General features: G+C 36.0%; 1 protein-coding gene across 2 annotated transcripts in view; it reads left to right on the top strand.

Moving 5' to 3' along the window:
* Positions 1 to 1,753: 1,753 nt before the first annotated feature.
* The window catches only part of LOC109423940 (alpha-tocopherol transfer protein), a 42,627-nt gene continuing 21,219 nt past the window's right edge, over positions 1,754 to 23,161 (top strand). Inside the window, exon 1 of one of the 2 annotated variants that reach the window (XM_062849835.1) lies at positions 1,754 to 2,142. The gene's annotated coding sequence lies outside the window, so the exon portion shown is untranslated. The remainder of the gene's footprint in view (positions 2,143 to 23,161) is intronic. The other variant, XM_019699006.3, reaches the window with a different exon arrangement.

The following is a 23,161-nucleotide window of genomic DNA, read 5'->3' as shown; positions in this document are numbered from 1 at the left end:
CAGACTTACACTACCCTAACCTTCTGTTAGGGTGTCTGTTGAGCAGATTATCCCCCTATGGTTTAGAAGGAAAAAAAAAAACACATACATACACACAGACATCACCTCAATTCGTCGAGCTGAGTTGATTGGTATATGTGACTCGACCCTCCGGGCCTTCTATCGAAAAGTCATTTTTGGAGTGAACATATAGCCTTTCCAGTACACTTAGGGGCTGTCCATAAACCACGTGGTCATTTTTTTGGGGCTTTCCAACCCCCCCCCCCTCATGACCACGTGGTTTATGGACAGCCCCTTAGTGTACGAGAAAGGCAAAAATATAAAACGATCGTAAAATATGTTTACAACCGAAAAAATAAAAATTAAAATGTGTTATCTCTTGGCTCCTATTACCGCTCATGCATCCATTCACCGATCACTGGATTACTTTTTCATGAAGCCACATAAACTATTAATTTATAAATGTAAAATAACTTTTATATACCATAATACTGATGATCCATGATGTTCAGTTCATCCTGTTTTGTCAAAATGGATTTTTTTACGGACTTTATTGTTTTATACTTGTTGGATATTTCTCCCGCTGGTGAAACTGAACAATTCCCATGCTGTCCTGCAGCTCAGTGAGGGAAATATTTTTTAAGGATGTGATTTCAGGTACACCCATAGGGAAGTGGAACCATCTCGGCAGGGGTCCTATTTTGGGCACTTTTCTGCTATAACTCAGCCAATTTTCAACCAATTGACACAATTTTTGGAACGCGATGAGATACGTATAGCATCTAGAAGTGTACAAAATTTCAAGTCAATTGGTTTGGAATTGACTGAGTTATAGCGAAGAGTGCCCAAAAGACCGGCCGCTGCCCAAGTGGTTTGCTACCCTATAAAAACTTAATGAAATGAACGTTTTTTAATGTGGCAGCATGTTACATTCACTTTTGTTACGATACTTTACTAACATTTGATAATGTTTGTATGATTAACCTGAGCGGTGAATGGCGACCTCACGGTAAATGAGATGTCACGCACTTAATGATAACTACATATAAGCTTTATTCAAACAAATTCGTTGGAGATAAAAAAAATGCATTCTAATAAGACCAATTAAACTTGGGGTGCCAGGCACCCTTGAAACCCAAAGCACCCCCCCCCCTCCATCTAGCTAGGCAAACGTTCTGTAAGCACAGTCGTATGACTTATTTAATGCATTTTCGTATTTTAAATTTTCAGCCTTTGATAATTATAACAATTTCAGCTTTTCGTGATCAACCTTTTGTGCATTCAGTTTTGTGTTAGCATCCCAAAATTTCTATCCGATCAGATACAGGAGTCCTGTAACAGGACCATACAAAAAATCTACCTAGTTGACTCCGTGTTGTCACCGCGGTTTTTTCCACACGGCCAAACAAGGCCCTCATTCTAATCATCAGCTCGTATCAGCTGTTTCTTTGTATCACCCACGAAATCATCGCGCATATAACACCCATCCAATCTGATTTCCGTGTAATCCTAATCAACGCATATTCTTATTCTAGACATCCACGACGAGCAACCACTCATTCTGATGATGTTCTTTCCAGTTTGATCCGAAGAAGATACATAAACCAAACTTGTCGATTGGATGGTTGGCAAGCTCGGCTGGTCGGCTGAACTCAACGGCAAATCGCGTGTGTTTGCGCTGATGCCGGCGTTTTCGATCGTTTCACGATTTGCGCGCGCCCCTGGCTCGTTTACTCACTAACCAACCAGTCACCATGCCGCCGTCAAAACAATAATCTTATAATCGCATCGCGTTTGAGAAGGGGAGAACAGTTGCACTTGGTGCTTCGAACGGTTCAGATCGACGGACGGATATTCGCGCAAGAAGGCGGCTTTTTAAAAAGTGGATTTAGTGAACGAGAGTCACGATTGTTTTGGTTACCACCCCACGTTCGTTGTGATTGCACACGTTGAAATCTCTCTCCCCCGGTTTGGTGTTATTGGATTGGTTGACTGCGAAGGAGACATCCCAGCGGCGCTGTATAGTGTGTTCTATTGAGAAGACTTCCTGTTCAGTGACTATTAGTGCAATAAACTCGTGGAATTGATTAATTTAGTGTAGAAGCCGTTCTCCTGTCTGTGAACCAGCTTGTAAAGTAAGTGGTAAAGTATACACACTAGAATATGAATTAAAGCTAAGGTTTGTCGAGCGTATTAACACCAGCTAAAAAGGTGGAAGAGTAGAAATTATTAAAAGTGATGCATGTTTAGTTCAACTATATCAAATTATACTCATTTTGTACAACAATTAAGTTCCTTTTTGCATTTCACGAGACCCGTTCATTGGGATTTTTAACTCCTATTTTTGATTCTCTTTAAATTTTGTCAGAAGATCCTGCAAAAAAAAAATATGCTTCGAATAATCCAATTACTGTCAATTTCGAATGATCGTCAATGATACCGGATGAAACATTGAAGAAATTTCACATTAATTCCTAAAATAATTTTAGAGTTTCTTTAATCTGGTTTCAATTTTCTTTGGTACTTTTTCATCTTCATTGTGATGCTTGGTGCAAATAATTGATGGTGTTTTCACAGCACTGGCTTAAAAGATTAAAAAATGCAAAAAATTTCAATACATTTTACAATGAATTTATTAAAACTATTTTGAATAATTTTATTAGAATATTCCTGAGCGTTTAAAAAAAACATTTGAGATTAACTTGTTAATATATACAGAAAAAATATCAGAAAACTTCGAAAAGAAATACTTGAAGTCAAACTTGATTTAACGGAATGGTTTAACGGAAAATCTAAACGGTGGTTTTAAAAATATTGAAGAATCTTATCAGAGTTAGCCGAATGCCAGAGGGATGCTCAAAGACAGTAGACCAGTAAAATGTTATTTGAAGTATTTTTTGAGTTAATTTATTATTAATATTTAAAAGCAGTCCAAATCAATAATGTAAAACTTATTTTGACATTAAAAATTTTACTTTTGTGACCCATTCACCTAGTAGTGAAATATAAACTATATTTTTACTCTACAGGTGATACTCAAAATAACAGGGACAGGTCAAATTTTCACTTTTTAAAAAATGTTCAACTAGCTGTAGCTTTTCAAAAAGGACATCAAATAATCTCAATTTTTTACTGTAAGTTCATCAACTAGTTGTGTATCAGTGGTCAAAATTTTTCGATAGCCAACTTTGAGCGGTTATATCTCCGGATTCAATGAAACGAATGCAATGAAATTTTAATCATTTATGACTTATATAATGAGCTATTAAAAACTTCTGACTAAACTTAAAATTCTATACATGAAAGAAAATTATAACGATTAGATTATTTTTCAAATATAACACAAAATTATCCAAAACTTCACCATCGTTTCAAAATTCGAGATAGTAATTATAGTTCATTTAAATTCCCTCTAATCGACTTGAATATATTTATGTTTCAAAGGAAAGCAACCAAATAGCCAGCATTAAATTGAAAAAGTAATGGGATGCATATGAAAAATAGATAAATTTACTGAAAAACATATAATAAATGAAATCGCTATAACTTTTTTCTTATTAATAATTTCAAATTAAGTCAACTGTTTTCCAAAGTTCATTATATTAGTCATAAATGATCAAAATTTCATTGCATTCGGTTCGTTGAATCTGGAGATATAACAGCCCAAAGTTGGCTATCGGATAATTATACCTTTTCCTAGAATCTTCATAACTTCGTGTGGAATAGCCCGACCTTTTCCAAATTTGAACCACTGACACACACGTAGTTGATGAACTTACAGTCAAAATTTGAGTATGTTTAATGCCCTTTTCGAAAAGTTACAGTGAGCTGAACATTTTTTGCAAAGTGAAAATTTTACCTGTTCCAGTTATTTTGAGTATCCCCTGTATGTCTAGATTCACTGTGTGGCGTAGGAAATACTATTAAAACAAACTGTTGTTTTATCTGCTCGATTTCGAAAGGTAGAATTAATTTTCTATAAATGACAGTTTTTTCATTGTGACTTTTTCTAGAATTTTTTATCATAAATTCTTAAATAACTTGATAAAATAACACAACTATGCCCAAGTAACATTTTATAGTCAAATGTACTAGAAGACTTAGAACCACCATAAAAAATAAATAAAAGGTATCAGGTTTCATGACGGTCCTAAAAACCTCTTCAAGACTAATTAGCAATCATAATGTTACTTGGGTGTTGCCGTCTCCAGAAATTTTATCATCTAGGGTAATTTGCCAATTGTTGAACACTACCCAAATGTTGAACAGTTTCTGAAAATGTTATCATAAATCTTATTTAAGTAATTTTCCATCAACATAAACGTATGATGTAGATGCGTATACATGTGTGTGATGATATTGATACAATAAAGTTACAAAATTATACATATTTTACGTCATAAATATCAATTGGAAATTTTGTACCGCTGATGACACGAAAACTGCACAATTCTTAAGATTAATTTTAAGAAATTGTTGTTACAAAATTAGCTTTGCTAGCAAATCGACCACAACTATCAAAGTCACATCATAGTTACAAGAACTGAAAGGATGTCCTTAACAGTTTAACATTGTTTAAAATCACATTTTCATAGTAATTTTGTTTGAGAAATATATTTTTCTTATCACATTATCAATGCATCTAGGATCCAATTGTTGAACACTGGCATAACCTACAATGTTGGCATGACTGCCAGATTTTTTTTCACTTTACCTAACCGTGCATTTCATGGGGTTTGAAGGGCGTTCCAGGGATGTTCCAGGGGTGTTCCAGAGGGCTTGAGGAAGGTTCCAGGGGTTTTCAATGGGTTTCAAAGGCGTTCCATAGGGAATCAGAGTGTTAAGAGGGTCCCAGGAGTATTTCAGGGCGTTCCAGGGGGGTTCAAAAGCGATCCACGAGTTTTCAAGGGATTTCAGGGTCGTTCCAGGGGTGTTCTAGGGGGTTGAGTTGGTCCCATGGGTTTCCAGGAGTGTTTCAGGGGCTTTCAAAGGCGTTCTTTTCTTCAGTCGTTTTCGCTTTTCGTTTCTAGTCAAGTCTTTTCAGTCAATTTTTGCATCTAGTAGTGTTTAAAACAATTCCAGTCCACTAGAGCTCTCCTCTAATGAGAAGCGGTACCTTGTTAATTGAATGAATTGTTACTCAAATGACTAACTGGGCAGAAAACACGAAAAACGCGGAAAAAAATCCACCAGAGTGAAAAATTATCGGATGTCAAGTCAAAGTCGGGTAAAATTTTATCAAATGTTGAACCACTGTTGGACCCACATCGGATAACTGTTGGGTCTATGTTGGGTTTGGTGGCCAAAATAAAAACAGGTCAATGATAGGTTGATGTCGGGTTCTACGTCATCAATTAAGAACAAAGCTTGAACCGTTCAACAATTAGCGAGAATTAGGATGAGCTAGCTTAGGGAAGTGTTCAACATTGGGGTTACAGACTTCCCATACAAATGTTCTATTTTCTCTTAGAAAATGGAATTTAAGGGAATTCAAATTGGGTTTTTAAATTTTGAAAAATGTATAGATTTTTTGATTTTATGCGAAAGAGCACCTTTTTCTAAGTCACTATGATTTTTTTCAGATTTTTAGAACTTTGTTTTGGTACCTAAAAACAATTTCAAAGAGATTTTTTGAAATCACCTTTTGACAGCTGGGCAACTGTTTGACAGCTTCGCCCAGTACAAACTGCGACGAGGGGTGATACGGCAAATCGCTCCCATACAAACTTCAAATTGATTTTTAAATAGGCTCCCGGACTCCAAAATTAATGAAAATTTGGATTTCGACTCAGTTTGACATGCAGATTCAGAATATCGAATTATCTCAACACCGTTAAAGAAGCCAATTCAATGGGAAGTATAAGGAATTAGTGGATCTAGACGTGACTGAATATTTTTAACTCAAGTGGAATTATGCACGGAAAAACAAACGAAAACAAAAATGCCAGTACTAACCGTTCAACAATTGGCGAATTACCCTATATGTAAATAAAAATGGAATGGTGTTTGTATGTCACGAATAGGCTCGGATCTAACACAGTAGGCAGGCAGAACGACGTTTGCCGGGACCGGGACAGCTTGTATTAAATAACTTCGCAGAACATTGAAAAATTAGAAATCACTCAAAGGGGTTTTTCCCTCTTTCAAAATTTTAAGTCAAAATAAACAATTACAATAACATTTAAAAATTCTCAAAAATTAAAAGTTACATCAAATAGTTTGATGATGAGGGGCATTCACAAATAGGTAATGGCCTTTTTGATGTTGATCTTAGGGGTTTTCAGAAATTTTCTGGGACGTTTAAAGGGATTTGAGAGGAACTTAAGATCAGGAGGTTATTCAGGGGTTAGGGACTTTTCAGAGCGCTTCAGGGGCGTTTTAGAGCGTTTCGGGGGGTTTGAGGGGATTTTTGGGGGTGTTTGAAGCGGACTCATGGAGTTTTCATGGGGTCCCAGGAGATTTCAAGGGGTTTTCAGGAGAACCGTATCAGTGGGCCTCAGGAGAACTCATGTTTTCAGAGGATCTCAAATGTCTTTAGGGAGCATTTGGTGGAGTTTCGGTAGGGTCTTTTTGAAGTGTTGCAGGAGGGTTTGAGTAGCATCCCTGAAAACCCCATCAAATTCCCTTAGTTTCCTTGAAATGCCCCTGAAAGATTAGTTAAACCCCTTGAAATGCCTCTAAAGCCACTTGAGATTCCTGAAATAGCTTGAAACGTCCTTGAAAACCTTCTGATTTTCCCGAGACTACTGGAAATACCCCTAATCCCCTGAAATATTGGAAATACTCCTGAAACTCCCTGAAAATCTTTTAACCTTTTGGAGCCGTGGGGGTATTCAATATGACCCCGGCGATGTTATGAAGCATAAGAAAGCAACGTGTTTGAGAAACAATCCGGCTCCAAAGGGTTGAACGCCCAAAAATGCCCCCGTACTAAAACAATTCTTAAACTGCCCCAATTTCCATGAAACAGCCGACACGCATCTGAAACCCCTTGAAACTTACTGTCCCTGCAACCAATTACAAGCCCCCGTGAAACCCTCCTGCCCCTGTGAACCTGCCTGAAACCCCCTGATATTTCTAGACGAAAAAAAACTTGAAAACCCTGAAATCTCTTAGATAGCGCCCTGTAACCCCCTGAGCTCACTGGCACTTCCTGAAACAACCCCGAAAATCTCATGAATCTACCGAAATTTCTTTGAAACCCCTCTGAACGCTGTCTTAAAAACCCCGAGTTGATTCATTGGCCCCTTCCTCCTCTTCCTGAGATCTCCTTTTGCGATACTTTTTAAAATGTAATGAGGATTACTCGTCATGTAAACTTGTTATAATCATGTAATCTTCCAGTTGAGGGGCCCAGATGCAAAGGAGTGTAAGAAACCATTTTGTCGATTTTGAGCTGAGCATGTTAAAAAAAGAACTCTTCAGACTTCAAGCTTTCGGGAACTTTTTTTAAGGATTACTTAAGGGTTAAGTCTTCGGTATACCAATCCGTGTGATCAATTAATGATATTTTAATGAGTCCCAACATATATAAACATGAAAAGATGGATAAATTATAAGCTCAGGTGAGATTTGAACTCACGACCCTTATTCGCTAGACAACTAAACTACCGAGTCAATTAATGACACGGCATTTTAGTTGCCATGAGGTAATTCAAATTAGGGCTGTGCAAATATCGATATTCTCGATAATATCGATATTATCGGGTCGATTTTATCGATACGATATCCGATATCTCCTCACCCGATATTTTCCGATACCGATAATACATGCACGGGTTATACAAAAAAAAAATCTGGTTCAATAAAATGTTTGATAACCACTGGATATAACCCCACTTTCAAAAACTATCTAATGGCAATTAAACTCTAAAGGTTTGAAGTGGTAGAAGCTACCTAGTGTGTTGAGACTTGGCGAAAAACATGTCCCAATATAAACAAAACGAGTTGCCATTAGAAACCATTTTCAAATAACTACGTCACTATTTTTGTTTTCTCACTTTACTAATACTACTTACCCACACTTTTCTTACACTCTGATTGGTTCATTAAGTTGACTTCTGTTTGACATATCGTTTGTTTTCGCGCCGTTTTTGTATCGTTGCTTGGAGAAAATTTGGAAAATCGACGAAAAATCCTTACTTTTCCTGGTTAAAATGTCAGAGGTGTGGAAATACTTCATTAATCAAAGTACAACATCTGCCAAATGCAAAATCTGCAACGAGAATGTGCCCCGCCGAGGAAATACCACCAATTTGACTGTGCATCTGAAAAAGCATCCAAATAAGGAGAAAGCGTTGGAAAATGTTTCAAGTCGTTGTGAATCTGTCCCCGCTGTTGGAGGATCGACTTCCAAAACGCAAGTCCAGAGATCATTGGATCGGGAGGCAGTGCCCGAAGCTTTCGACAATTAAAAATAACTTCCTCTCTCGCTTTGACATACATGTGCACAACAGACAATGTGTTAGATGTTCATCTAATCCCATCCGAAGGGGGTTTGGATTGTGAAAAGAAGATAACCATGTGCGATTGTGGAATCGAGTTCAGTTCTAGGCCTGCTGGCGACGGAGATAGTCGAGTGACTCCGTAGCTTGAAGGAATAGAAGCGCCCGTCTAGCGAATTGGGAGTCGTGAGTTCGAGTCTCACCGGAGTACGTGGATTTCTTTTCATAATTTCAAATCTCAATTTGTTCATCGAGCACATGTTCTGTTGTGCACATGGATGTCAAAGCATTTTCAACAGTGTAATATATTAATGCTTGAAAATTTTTCAAAACATAGGTATTTTTTAAACGTTGAAAAAAGTCACAAGACATTTTCACCCATATAGAGGAAAATGAGTCAAATTTACAATACCGCACAAAAATACTAAATGTGTTCTTCCTTTAATCTAAATGGGCTCCATTATGTCTTATTGAAGATATCATAAGAACAAAAGTAGAAAATCTTTGAATATCAAAAACAAAATTTAATGACATAGATGTGGAAAAATTACATTTTTTCGAGAAAGATCCAAAAAGTGTCAATCCATTATAACTTTTTTCATCGTTTGAAATGTACCCATGTTTTGAAGAATTTTCAAGCATTAATATATTGTTAATAAACCTTCAAAATTTCATTCAATTCGGTTCACGAGTCTCCGAGATATGACAGTTTAAAAATTAGTTAAAACATAGTGTTTTACGAGATCGGTTCTAGCTTCGCGAAAGATTAACCAATCAAGCTGAAATTTGTACCAATGATGCACATACAGGGGATGGCCAAAATGTTTGGGATAGGTAACTTTTTTTCTCTCACAAAAAAGTTCAACATGCTATTACTTTTTATAGAATGCATAAAAAAATCTCAAATTTTGACTGTTTGTCAACCTGTTATATGTGCATCATTGGTACAAATTCGGTCCTGATTGATTAATCTTTCGCAAAGTTAGAACCGTTCGGGTAAAACACTATTTTTTAGACAACTCATTTTTGAGCTGTCATATCTTGGAAACCAGTGAACCGAATTGAATGAAATTTTGAACGTACACTAACAATATACAAATGCTTCACAAACTATTAAAACATAGATACTTTTTGAACGTTGAAAAAAGTTATCATGGGTTGACACTCTTCGGATTTTCTCGAAAAAATGTAATTTTTTTACATCAATGTCAATAAGTTTTAGTGTTGATGTCCAAAGATTTTCCACTTCTGTTCTCAAATTATATTTAATCAGATATATTAGAGCCTATTTACATTAAAGGAAGAACACATTTAGTAATTTTTGTGTGGCATTGTAAATTTGACTTATTTTCCTGTACGTATAACCCGATATAACTTAATTCGCCGTGAGAAAATATTACATTTTATAACGTTGTATTAAGTATCAATATATTGTTGATAAACGTTAAAAAAATAATACAATCCGGTTCACTGGTTTCCGAGATATGACAGCTCAAAAATGAGTTGTCTAAAAAATAGTGTTTTACCTGAATGCTTCTTACTTTGCGAAAAAATATTCAATAGAGCCCAAATTTGTACCACTGATGCACATATAACAGGTTGATAAACAGTCAAAATTTGAGATTTTTTGATGCACTCTATGAAAAGTTACAGCATGTTGAATTTTTTTGCGGGAGAAAAAAAGTTGCCTATCCCAAACATTTTGGCCACCCCCTGTAGGTTGACAAACAGTCTAAATTTGAGAATTTTTGATGCACTCTATGAAAAGTTACAGCATGTTGAATTTTTTGTGAGAGAAAAAAAAAGTTGCTTATCCCAAACATTTTGGTCACCCCCCCCCCCCCCCCCCCTTCCCCCCACGCCCGTATATGAAGCCTTGATGGCCTTCGAGATTTCATTTGTTCTTCCTCATCAAGTGGATGAAAGTTGAATATAAAATTTCACAGTTAGATGGTAATATGTGTAGTATAAATTCACCCCAATTTGCTCCGTTTTTGTATTTTTTCTAATAATCGATATGTACGATTCTAAAAATTTCCATAAGCTTGAAATCTCAAGAATTTTTTTAAATGTTCAGTTCAAAATTGGCAAAAAATAATCACTTTGCATCTGGGCCCCTAAAATATGCACATGAAAATAAGATGAGCATTTTGTTCAGTGAAGTGAACATATACCTAACTTGAAAATTCATCCTGCACGAAGATAACACTTACCAATGCTGAAAATGACATTTTGACTCACTGTGATCCAGCAATATGAAGTGTTCTTGGCAAACACCTGTGGAGGTGCTTGACTGCAATTAACATTTACGATAGTGCAATATTTACCGTCAATATTATCCTGGATGGATCGCTAATGTTGCGATTATCAATGTGTCGAAAAGTACTGCTCAAAGACTGCCGCATACCTAATGAAGAGTTGTTGAAGATTTCGCTCTCCTCATCTCTAACGATCACGTGTACAATGACGTGCAATCGGTGTCGTTCGGGGGCTGACCTGTTGCAAAGGTTGTTAGCTCGATGAGAGGGTTTAAAACGCAATTCGAGAATCTTGCTTGAGAATATTGATTGTTTGCGATTTGCATTATCCTCCTCGACTTCATCGTCTGACGGTTGTTTACCAAATTGATAAAGAAAGCTGGTCATCAAGATCGAATGAGTCACGATTCTTTGTTCGACCAGCTGCTGGTTCTCGCTGACAGCGAGAAGCACAAATTTGAAGCAAATTAAATGCACACTTTATCTGCAGTCATGGAATTACCGGTTTACCTACATTGGCGATTTTTGGACAAAAACTGAACCCAGCTGGACGCACTCACCCAGAACTATGAGGTTTTGTTTTTTTTTATGAGGTGTCGACTGATTTTGGACCGGTTTTAACCGATAGCAATGGGTTATGTTTATTTTTTTTTTGCCAATTTTTGGTCATGTACAAGGTAATCACCACCGTGGGAGATCTTGGTGCTAATAGTGATGGATCAATGGTTTATTTTTAAATGTGGTACGATGGATGTTAAGAGTGCCATGACAGCATGATAAAATATGATCTTGAAATTCTTCTAAGCTAGAGAGGTTAATGCATTGATTTATGGGTTCAGGTCACAGTTGATCAGAAATCTAATTTAGGTGGACATAATTCCGAAGCAAAATCGTGACCCCAGATCATGACTTGTTCAATATGATTCGATACTTCTTTATAAAGTAATGAAACAGTTGCATTCTTAAATCTTAACTTCTTGACCTTGCACACGTGTCTGAATCAATCAAGAAAGGATTTGCAACGATCTTCTACCGACTTTTCGAGCACTCTAAGCCGAATACCCTCCTTTGAACGAGTTTGTACCTTTTAATTCCGCTTTCTAATGCTTATCCTTTGATAGTTACGCATATTTTGACTACCACACTTGTAAACTTCCACTGGGGATAACTGACGCTGAGGAAGAATACGAGTGGTAGTCGAAATACGCGTACCGGACAAAAAAGGTTCAAAACTTATCACATTCATTCAAAGGATTTCCAATGTTTTCGCCAGATCCACAAATGATTATTACTGTTACATTAAAGTCCTCTTATGTGACATCACACAACTCCATTGCACAACTTTCACACAATCAGTACCACTTGTCATTTGCGTTCACACTATGTGTGTTGGTACATTTTACTGGCTAATTGCAATGAAACAGTTAAGCTCACTACCTGCTCGGTCGGTACAGGTCAGTCAGGCGTCGCCATCGTATGTGAGCTGCATTTTTCGCATCTGATTTGGATCGTTTCAGTCTGTGCCTTTTTTACGATTTCTTTCCATTGCCAACGGCTGGGTTGTCGTTGTCACGAATTCTACTGAGCATCTATTGCACTTGGGATTGTCAGTCAGTGGCGGAGATCTGTGCAGACAATGTTACAATGCATATTGGAGGGTGAATTGCATTGGTTGCTACTTAGTATGGCTTACTGCAATTAACTTTATGTCCATAGTTGACGCCACGTTACTTAGGGAGTGTTCATATATTGCGGGGGTGCTTTTGGAAGGAGGTTGGCATACAAGAGAATAATATTTAATAATAATGTGCTTCAAAACTGGTTAACGATCCCGACTAGATGTGAAAAATATTTTTTTTACAGGTTGTATTATTTAGTTACAATGCTTTTTGTAACAACGGTTGTTATAAAACATATACCGTTAGTAGTTAAAATAACAAAAAATCTAACAAACTCGTTCCAATTTAAAAAAAAAAGACGCGGACACCGTCTTCAGCCAGAGGCTGCACAGACTGAATGAAACTTAAACACTAGACAAGGGACACACGGAGCATGCACCAGTGGATACGGAGAAGAAACTATTCTCACGAAAAGTTTCATCGCCCGGAGCAGGAATCGAACCCTCACCCCATAGCATGGTGCGATTAGAAGCTTGGTGACCCTAACCGCACGGCTACGAGGCTCCACAAAAATATAACAAGTTGAGATACAATCAATCATAACAAGATTATATCAAATTTTGTTAGACTAAACATGCGAAATCATAACAAAATTATAACTAGTTCTGTTATATATTTCAGGACAAATTTGTTACAAGTTTTGTTATAAATCTCTTGGCTCGGGTGACCAAGATGACAACAATTATCAACATCTTGCGGGACAACAAAAAAATCTTAAAAATTCTGAAACTGTTACAAAAAATATAACAAAGATTACAATAAACGTATTACAAAATTATGTTTGAGGCAATTATATTATAATGTATAAAATAACAAATGTTGTTATACATCTGTTTGAATAAATAAAACAAGGTTTGTTAAAATTTTGTTTCTAAAATGATAATAAATTTTGTTGCGATTCTGTTATCATTAAAAATTCTTACAACAAAATTATATCAACTTCTATTACTTCTAACAACTGTTGTTATAATTCTGTTATTATCTTGTAAGGTGCTTCGGGGCGGGATCACTTTCAAATTGAATTTGTTTGTTTGAAAGGGATATTTTCTAAAATATTCGCTTTATTTTCACTGATACCTCTTCAACTGTAGAAGGTGTTGCGAGTATGTACAAATGTATTCAAACCTATCAAAAGGCCAAAAAAAAAGGAAGGTCATTTTTCTCATGGAAATGTTTTTTGCTGTCTAATATACGATGCAGAAAGTCAGGGTTTGCACCAAGCACTCCCATCGATAGACCGGTTGACTGGTCGAACCTGTTGTAGGCTGATTAAGTTACTAAGTGTCTACCACCATATGTGACCTTGGATAGGGAAGATCCGATTGAATCGAACGGTTTATTTATGAATGGGCGTGATATCTCCGGACGAGTTGGTCATTTGTCAAAAGAGTCAATCCGAATCCGGTTCGATAACTATGCAACATTCGGTGTTTAGCATGGCGCGAAGAATGCGGAAAGTTATCGTGTCATGATATATTGTCTGCGAGGGATGAATATTAATTATGTTGAGGTAGGGTCATCGCATCATTTGTTCATCGAACAACGCTTGAATAGGAAGAAATGAAGACACAAAGATTGCCGATATCAAATCTTTTTTCGTATTGTCGTAAGATAAAAGTTTATTAAGAATGACGGCCACTGGATATATTAATGCTATATTGGTAAATAGATCATACAAACACTTTATTAAACATAAGCAGTGAAAATGCTCATAGGATACTTAGCTGTAAAGAAAAAGATTTGCTTTAAAATTGTAATTACTTCTTTTTTTAATTGTAGGGGCTTTATTGCGGATTGTGCATGTTGGATCTTTGAATTTATTTTTTTTGAGTAAGGGATATGCTGTAAGGAGTTTATCAGAAACTAGATGAAAAATTTCAGGTTGCTCTTCTATGAAATCTTCACAATACAATAATAAAATTTTGAATAGTGTGCAGAAATTTTGAAAATGTTTAGTATTATTGATAAAACAAAAACACTCAACAATATAAAGATCTGCACAAAATGCAAATTTGTACGGTAAAAAATCTGCAAAATATTGATAAGGGTGGTCCTCTTATATGAAAGCCATAAAATTTGATAAATACAATGCCTTACCTCCTGAATTAGATGTTCTGGATTCCCAGAAGCTACAGTCAACTCAAAGGGCTCGCAGAAACTTCAAGTTCTCGATTTTTGCCTCTAGGTCGAGCTGTAAGCTTCAAAATAATATCTATCAATACCACTTTCGGTATATGCCAAACAACTTTGTCGAAGATCGTAAAGTGTTCCGACGTCTGTTAAAAAGATACACGGTTACACCCTAGTAAAGTAAGTCGAAATATTGTTGTGGTTTTTTTCCAGTGCATGTAACATGTAAAGAATAACATCAATAATTAAATCTCTAGGTTGCACCCATCTTTACCTAGGATTTTGCTTTGTCTACAAGCGTCGAAATACTTTCTCGTCTTCGACAAAGTTGCTTTGCTTATATTTACCTGCAAAAATAACAAGGCACCTAGCGGCCACAACCGAAAACTTGTGATTTCTGCATACATTTCGCTATTTTTTCTATCAGAATTTCAAGTTCGTTGAGCGCCCCCTTTGACTTTATCGATTTCGCTCTAATTTTAACAGTAGCTTCTGAAAGTCAAGTGATTCAAGAGGTGAGACTGTGCGTTTTTTTTTAATTTTATGTTTTTCATATAAGTGTGGGTTACCCTAATTAATATTGACGACGAAATGAAAATGCTTTTCACATGTTTTGGCTTTCTCTTACACTGAGTATACTGGAAATGTTATATTGAAAAAATAAATCCTCGCTCCAGTCGACTTTTTTTATTTCGTTTAGGTCCCATACGTACTGTACAAAACTTCAGCGCAATCGGTAAAACTATAATTTAGCGCAAGCGGTTCAAACTTTGCATAGGATTTACTATGAAAATGTTCCATTTTCAAAGAAAAAAACCCAGAGGTCTCCCTTGTCTTCATAATTTAAATCGATCAATGTTCCTTCTAGAAACTCTTTCCTTCAACGATCGGAAAACGATTGGATGCTTGTGAAAAAAGTAATTTAATTATTACCAATTAGTGATCCGACGAATGGCTTGTTGTTTTGTCTGGGGATTACGAAGGGGAAAGGTGATGATATAGGAAGGAGTACCATAGAAGAGGGAATTAACGCATAAGCGTAACTAGAGGATTCTATGCCATTACCCGGAAAACCATTTACCGGAAAATCATTACCCGGAATGTACCATTTACCGGAATGTACTATTTATCGGAATGTACCATTTACCGGAATGCACCATTTACCGGAAAACCGTTAACCGGAATGTATTATTTACCGGAAATATAATTACCATCAAATTACATACTTGTCACAGAAGAGCCACGGTGGCGCAGGGTTTTGTTGCACAGAAGTCATTGCGACTTACTTCCATACATTTTTTTTTGTATGGACAAAAGTCTACGAGGGGGGGGGGGATGGTCTGAGATTGTCAAATTTTGGTCTACGTGGTTTATGTACAGCCCCCAAGTATTTATATGTTAGAAGTAAGACACAAGACTTCTGTGCAACAAAACCCTGCGCCGCCGTGACTCTTTTGTGACAAGTCTGTTACCTGGGCCGTCTATCCCCATTGGTTTGAATGACACCTCAAGCAAACCAAGGGAGTTCATGTTTAATTTGAACCTCTAGTAACTCTTTGGGCATCAAAAAACATTAATGGAAATCCTTTTTGTTGTTTTGTTTTGATTCTGTGTTTTGTTCCACTCCGTTCCCTGAAAAAATGACGTTCAAAAAATTTTTAGTTTGAACGATGTGCAGATTAGCGGGGGTCAAATTAAAAATTGTTCAGATTAAATGCGGTCAAACCAACGGGGGTGAACGGTACTGAAATGTGCATGTCCAGAAAAAAAAGTTTATGAGAACTTTGCCCCTACCATACTGTATACCTTATGGTCTATATTAAGTACTTCTGAATGCCAATTCAGACAGGAGGTTTAATTCTTAGTCCAACCGAAGATCATTACATGACGCATTTTTTTCCTGGGTGAAGAAACCAATTATTATTAAGCTTGATAGTCATCAGGCTAGATCAAAGTAGACTGACCGAAAACAGGCATTGAAAGAACAGCGTGTTGCTAGAAGAAGGGAAAATATCTAAGAGTGAAATTTACAGTTTGTTATTTACACAATTCTGTAACAGGCTTAGTTGAAAGAACAACACATTTCTAGATTGAGTTTAAATAAAAGCGAAAGTAACATGATCGATTTCTCTTCATCGACTCTCTCTTCTTCAAATTAAAATGACAAGATGCAAGTTTGATTGAGATTTTTTTTAAATAAACGCAAGACTGCATCACACCTTAAGTTGTGTGGCAAAAAAGTTTAAAAAAAGGAAACATATCAGACAAAGTTAATAGTTTCGCTAATCAAGTTTGCAACGATGCAACTTGATTCAATTAAAGAAGAGTAAAACTCCTACCGTCAAGGCGCCAGTCACCGTGGGGGTTCAATTCACCGTGTGCCTGCGAATATTTTTTCATTATTTCCATATTACGATTGAATGGTATGACAATTTCCCTTCAATTTCACCAATACAACGCCAATGAATTGTTACCATGTCAAAACGCTCATTAAAAACTTTTTAAAGTACCATTTTAACACTAAAGTGTGTTTACATGAAGCGGTTTTCTGCTCGTTCACTGCATTCATAGTGAAAAACGAAAACTGCGCTAAGGTGATTTAAGCGATAAACTAAATGTAGTAACGTTTTTATTCCACCAAGAAGCAATTAAATTCACATATCAGGTATGTATTTTGCATTACCGAAGAAAGTTTAACAAGAAAGTACGATTACTCGTACTATTTAATTGAAACAAAAAGGCACAGTAAATGGGTACCCTAAAAAACAATGGTCTCCATTCACCGTGCCCCATATTATCCCATATACCTAGAAAAAAAAATGAAAATGTGAACATTCGTTTTTCTAATTAAATCTGGCACGTTATTACTTGAAAAGAATATAAAAACGAAGAAAATTCACTTGGCTGGGTCGTTTTGATCATTTTTAAACAAAATAGAATAAAATTTCTGACACACGGTGAATGGGTCCATACTACCACGGTGAATGGTGACCCACCACGGAATCAGGCGACTTTACTATCCTCTACTAATTGTACTATATCACCAAATTGTGTGAAAAATTTCCTGCTTTAATTTTAACCTCTAATGAAAGCAATTAACAGCGGCACCAACAATGTTTATAAGATTGGTGTCAAATGACAGCCCGTATTCGCCCCAAATCCTCTTAGATCCACGGTGACTGGTGACTTGACGGTACATAAAAAGCAGCAATTACCAATAAACAACATGGTAACCAAGCAGCTCGATAACAGTACTGGGGGTAAGACGCCCACGTTAAGGAAGAGTCAAATTTTGACCACGAAACACTTCATAGTACACGCTTTTTTGACACAAGTATGAAGCATCAACATGTTTCCTTCCAAATGGAAGAAACCATGAACCAGTTTTATGTTTTACTACTCAAAAATTCAAATTTGAAAAAAAGTTTGATTTTTAGCATTTTAGTTTTAATGCGGGGTAAAACGCGCCACTAGCTACAGCTAACGCTAGGATGCCAAATTGTGCACACCCTGGCAGAGGTCAAGTACTGACGATCAAAACGTGCTATGGGTTTGATTGATATAAGAGGTAAAACTACTGAAAATAATAGCAAAAAATTGTTCCTAGGACGTCTGACCAATAGCAAAATTTGCTATTTGAAGATCAACCGAATAGCTCGCTGCTATTGGTTAGCTCTCAAAAGAGCTAAATTTGTTATGGTGATGTTAGTCGAGGAGTAAATTTTAGCTATTATTTCCAGTACTTTTACCTCTTATATCAAACAAACCAATATCACTTTTTGATCTCCATATCAAAATATGCTTTTATTGCGTCGTCGTCGATTTGGATGTGCACATAGTCGTACCCGCGTGAAGTCGGTTTAGTGTGATTTAGAAAGCAAAGTCGAAGTTCCGCTTTTTTCATTCGGGTCGGCCGCGTCGTCTCCGTCCTCGATTTGATTGCGCACATCGTCGTATCCGTGTGTAAAGTGATTACGGAGTCAAAGCCAGTTAGTGAAAGATGCTGCATTACATAAGACCTGATCACTTAGATGCATATTTATCGGTGAGCTCGTTTCATTCTATCATAATAATTAATCTATATATATATATATATATATATATATATATATATATATATATATATATATATATATATATATATATATATATATATATATATATATATATATATATATATATATATAAATGAGTTCGAAGTCCCTTTGAGGCAACAAAACTAGCGAACGGATGAACCGATCAGCGTGATTCATGCATGGTTCGACTCGTATTCGTGGTGGCTGTGTTTATATGCAGAAAAAGCTACGAAAATCAACTGAAAAAGTAAGAACATTGATAAAGCACTGATTTTTATGAGCCGGGAAGAAATTCAGCGTGATCGAAATGAAATCAATCTAGAGTGCGTTGCTCAGATGACCAAAAAAGTTGTCAAACCACCACAGCTTGGCAAGACAACGTTTGCCGGGACAGCTAGTAACTTATAATGATATAAAAATATGCTGATTTTTATTTATTTACCTAACAAATATTGAAAGGTTCGTCACGTTATGTTTCGGCGCTAGTTTCCAATGCACTTCTTGTTGATAATATATATTTTTCTTTCATTTTTTTTATTTTTTTTTTTGTATTTACACTATGCAATTTGAATGGTTCGTCATCTTAGGTGTCGGCATGTGTAGTATTTGATTCAAAATGAATACGCGTTTTGATGTATATAGGTTGCATGAATCAAATTACTTACCAAAGTGAATCCACATCATGTGACTTTCCCCTCCCCATTAACAAAAACTCCTTCCCGTGACAATCGTGGAGAAGATGAGGTGATCTCGGTCTCTAGTAGCAACGTACGTCACACTAACATTCCTTCCCTTTCTCGATGACCGTAAGGACGTGGCCGGCGCCGTTATTGACTTAATAAAGTTTGGAATTCTCGAAAATGCACATTGAGATCGGTAGCTACTCCCAAGCTCCGTTTGTTGGTTCCTTGTGCAATTTCGATTATTCTGGTCAATCACGGAGTAGCAACTACGAATTGTACGGTCATCTATGCTCATGCTCATGCTCTGCTCATGCTCATATCAAAATATGCTTTTATTGAGTTTTTTTTCTTCTGCTCGGGCATATACTTACGTGCATGGATTATTGTCAAGGTTCATTGTTCGTGAACGTTATACAGTCATTATATAATTATGAATCACCTGTAATTATGGGTCAAGAGCTATTTTATCAACAATTTTGCAAAATGACCATCGGATGTGTGATTAGTGAACTTATTTAAATGCAAATGTGCTATTGTATGGTTCTCATTTGTGTTCTATACAATTTATGCCAAATTTGGATCTAAATGGCTTTTTTAATGTAATTAACTAGGGTTTGGCATTTTACCCCACACATGTCTCAGAAGTTTGGACCTTAGTAAAAAACTTATAAGGGTCAAATACGATACTTTTTTCGCCTGAAACACAAATAATGGAAGTGTGCAAAACAATGTATGGGGATAGCGAGAAAAAATTTCATGTAAATTATGTAAAAAAAATGCAAAACTTTGACAGGTCAAAATTACAACAAAAGTAATGAAAAGCATTTTTTGGTGTTTTTGTACTGTTTTTATAGTAAAAATATGTAAACTTAAATGTTAACGATTCCTGTTGAAAAAAGTTTAAAAAATAACGTGGTTTGCCTAAAACAAGGGTAGCGCATCTTGCCCCCTATGGGCGTTATGGCCTCAGTTCCCCTAAGTCAAAAGAACAGCCCATTTTTTAAAAAAGGAGAAACACTAGATGGAATTAATGGATTGCTCGTCAACCAATTCTGTAACGTTACATCGTTAGAAAGAACAGCCTATAAATTGAAGAAGGGCAAATCTCCTACACAATAAACAGTTCGACTGCCAATTAACTTTATAAATGAAACTAGAAACACAATATTCGACGAAAAGGAAGAAAATGTCATATTAAAAGCTACAGTTTGGTTGCAAGTCTAAAAATTATCATTCAGCTATACGATGCTAGCTCTACTTTGCTAAGTGAACTAAACCGAGAATCTAGTTCTAGTTCTATAATTTTGAGAAAAAATATTTAGAATATAGTTTCAAGGCTTGATTATCTTGAAATTGATCATCAACTGATAAAATTAATCGAAATAAAAAAAAACAAAGGTTTTCCTAGGCCTTTCCGGGAAATGGTTCATTTCGGAAAATGGTTTTCTAAGAAATGAATTATTCCGAAAATGTATTTCCGGGAAATAGTTTGTACGACCATAACAATAAACCTAGAAATAACAGCCCATGTTAAAAGAAGAGCAAATATCTGCTGGAAATATTAGCAATCACATTCAGCACATTTTTTTATAAACTCGTTGATGAACCACATGTATGTACTACACACTACATAACAGCTCCGTCGGTTAGCCAACTTACTGCTAATCATAATTTGGCGTAACTATTGTTCAGCTAAATGACCGGGTCATGGTTTGAGTCAAAAGATGACCGGTGCAAAAGGCATGAGATCAAATATCTCGATATCGCTGTGAAATCTGGAAACAAATTTCGGGAAAAATCTTTTCCGATAAATGGTTTTCCGGTAAATGGTTCATTCCGGTAAATGGTACCTTCCGGTAAATGGTTCATTCCGGGTAATGGTTTTCCGGTAAATGGCATTCCGGGTAATGGTTTTCCGGGTAATGTCGTAGAACCTAACTAGAGCTCATAGCCCATACGACAACGGGTTTAATCAGTGCCCTGAAAAGCGCAATGAGAGCCTATAGCTCATTGAAGGTAGCTTGGGACGCCATGCCACATTCAATGTGGCATTGAGAGCCACGTCATCGAAACCATCGTATTCAAGAAATGACCCAAGCAAAAGCTACGTTTGAGCGAGTGCTTTCTTGAAAACGTATACCGTAAAATGGGGTAACTTTGATAGTTTTTCAGCGAGTTTTCTTAATATTTTTCCATGTAACAGTATATCCCCGAGTTTTATATTTTTAAAACAAGTACTGGGGTATCAGTTATCAATTGCAATTAATAGATTCGATAATCTGAAATATTTTGGGTGACTTTTAGTTTTCCATATGAGCGAGAATCAGATTTTCATTTTGGGGTAACTTTGATAATGCCCTGAAAAACACATCAAATCTTGAAAAATAATCACAGATTCAAATCTTAGAAGTATGAACATAATGAGAGAAGCCAGGTGGAATACATCAGATAGAATTTTTATACCAAAACATTGTTTTTTTTACTAAATTCTACATATAAAAATGTGTTTGTGGGGTACTGAGTGAAAAACACAGTGAATTTAGCTATGAAAATCATAATCTTTGTAAAAATATATGTTTAACGGTACAGCAACATATGGTTACATGCTATTCATAGTGAGTTCTCTTATTTTGGGTAGTTATTTTAAGATTTTATTAACAAATTTTGAATAACACAGATTTATCTATATGATATAACAAGGGCATTGCATACTTTTAGGCGTTTATCGATGTATGGAAATTTATGTCCCAATTCACAAAATTGCTTCCATTTCGTAAAAACACACTTCGTTAAGAGATTCAAGGCCATATTTGGAATCTACTATGATGAATCTATCGTGAATAAGAGTCCATTCATTGAAAAAATAGTTGTAACAAAGTCGTATAGCAGATTGTTTGAAGGGGTTGACAAATGACAAAAATATCAACAATTTTTATTTTTTGTCCTAAAAGTTGTATTTAAACCAGGTTTTGATGAAAATATGTCTAAGATGAACTTTGATATGTATAGAATTGGTCTACGTTTGCCTTTTTCTTAACTGGTTGAAGGAATCATAGTTATAAGATAAACTATACAATGCCTACCGCACTATCAAAGCTACCCGCATTATCAAAGATACCCCGTTTTACGGTACATCATTGTGTAAAAGAGTCATTGTGTACGTCCCAAATTGGGAGGTGTGTGGGTTCACATGAATAGGCATGTTAGCCTAACGAACATCACAGATGTGATAATCGATAATGCGTTTTACGCATTTCAGTAGGAAAAAGGTTAACCTGATAAATCAGGAACTTTTTCCTTCTTTATACAACCCACGCTCTGCCCATAACTGCATAACAGTCACATTCGACAAAAGTAGGCATTGGAGAAAATTAAGCTCAAAGTTTGCAAGTTGCATTAGTATGGAAAAGGATCGAAATTTCAAAAATTTGACAAAAATTCAAAATAAATCCTTTTTCAATGAAATCTTCTACAGCTCTTCTTCTATGCTGTGGGAATAGTTGGAAAATAATTAGATCAAATTATGATTGCCGGTATGCTATGAGGCCAGTGTGTATTCCCTGTGTGACTGTTATGCGGTTATATTCGTGAATATTCGACAATGAGACAATGAGACAAAACGACTTGGTATTTATTTCATATTTTGTAGAACAAACTAGTCAAGTTTATTTTGGTGGATGAAAGTACTGATAATTTGGATATGATCCCCAGTATTAACTCAATATTAACAAAAACTGCAAATGTTACAAATATGCAGTTATGGGCAGCGCTCCCTTTCGGGATAAAACTATAGAGTAATTTCACGCTATGAAAATATCCAATAGAAAAACTACAAAATTGTAGTTATTTAAAACATGTTTAAAATATTCAAACACCACTGGAGAAAAATTG

This window comes from Aedes albopictus, chromosome 2 (genome assembly GCF_035046485.1).
Source record: "Aedes albopictus strain Foshan chromosome 2, AalbF5, whole genome shotgun sequence".
Classification (NCBI taxonomy): domain Eukaryota; kingdom Metazoa; phylum Arthropoda; class Insecta; order Diptera; family Culicidae; genus Aedes; species Aedes albopictus.
This window is presented reverse-complemented; position numbering and strand designations above follow the sequence as displayed.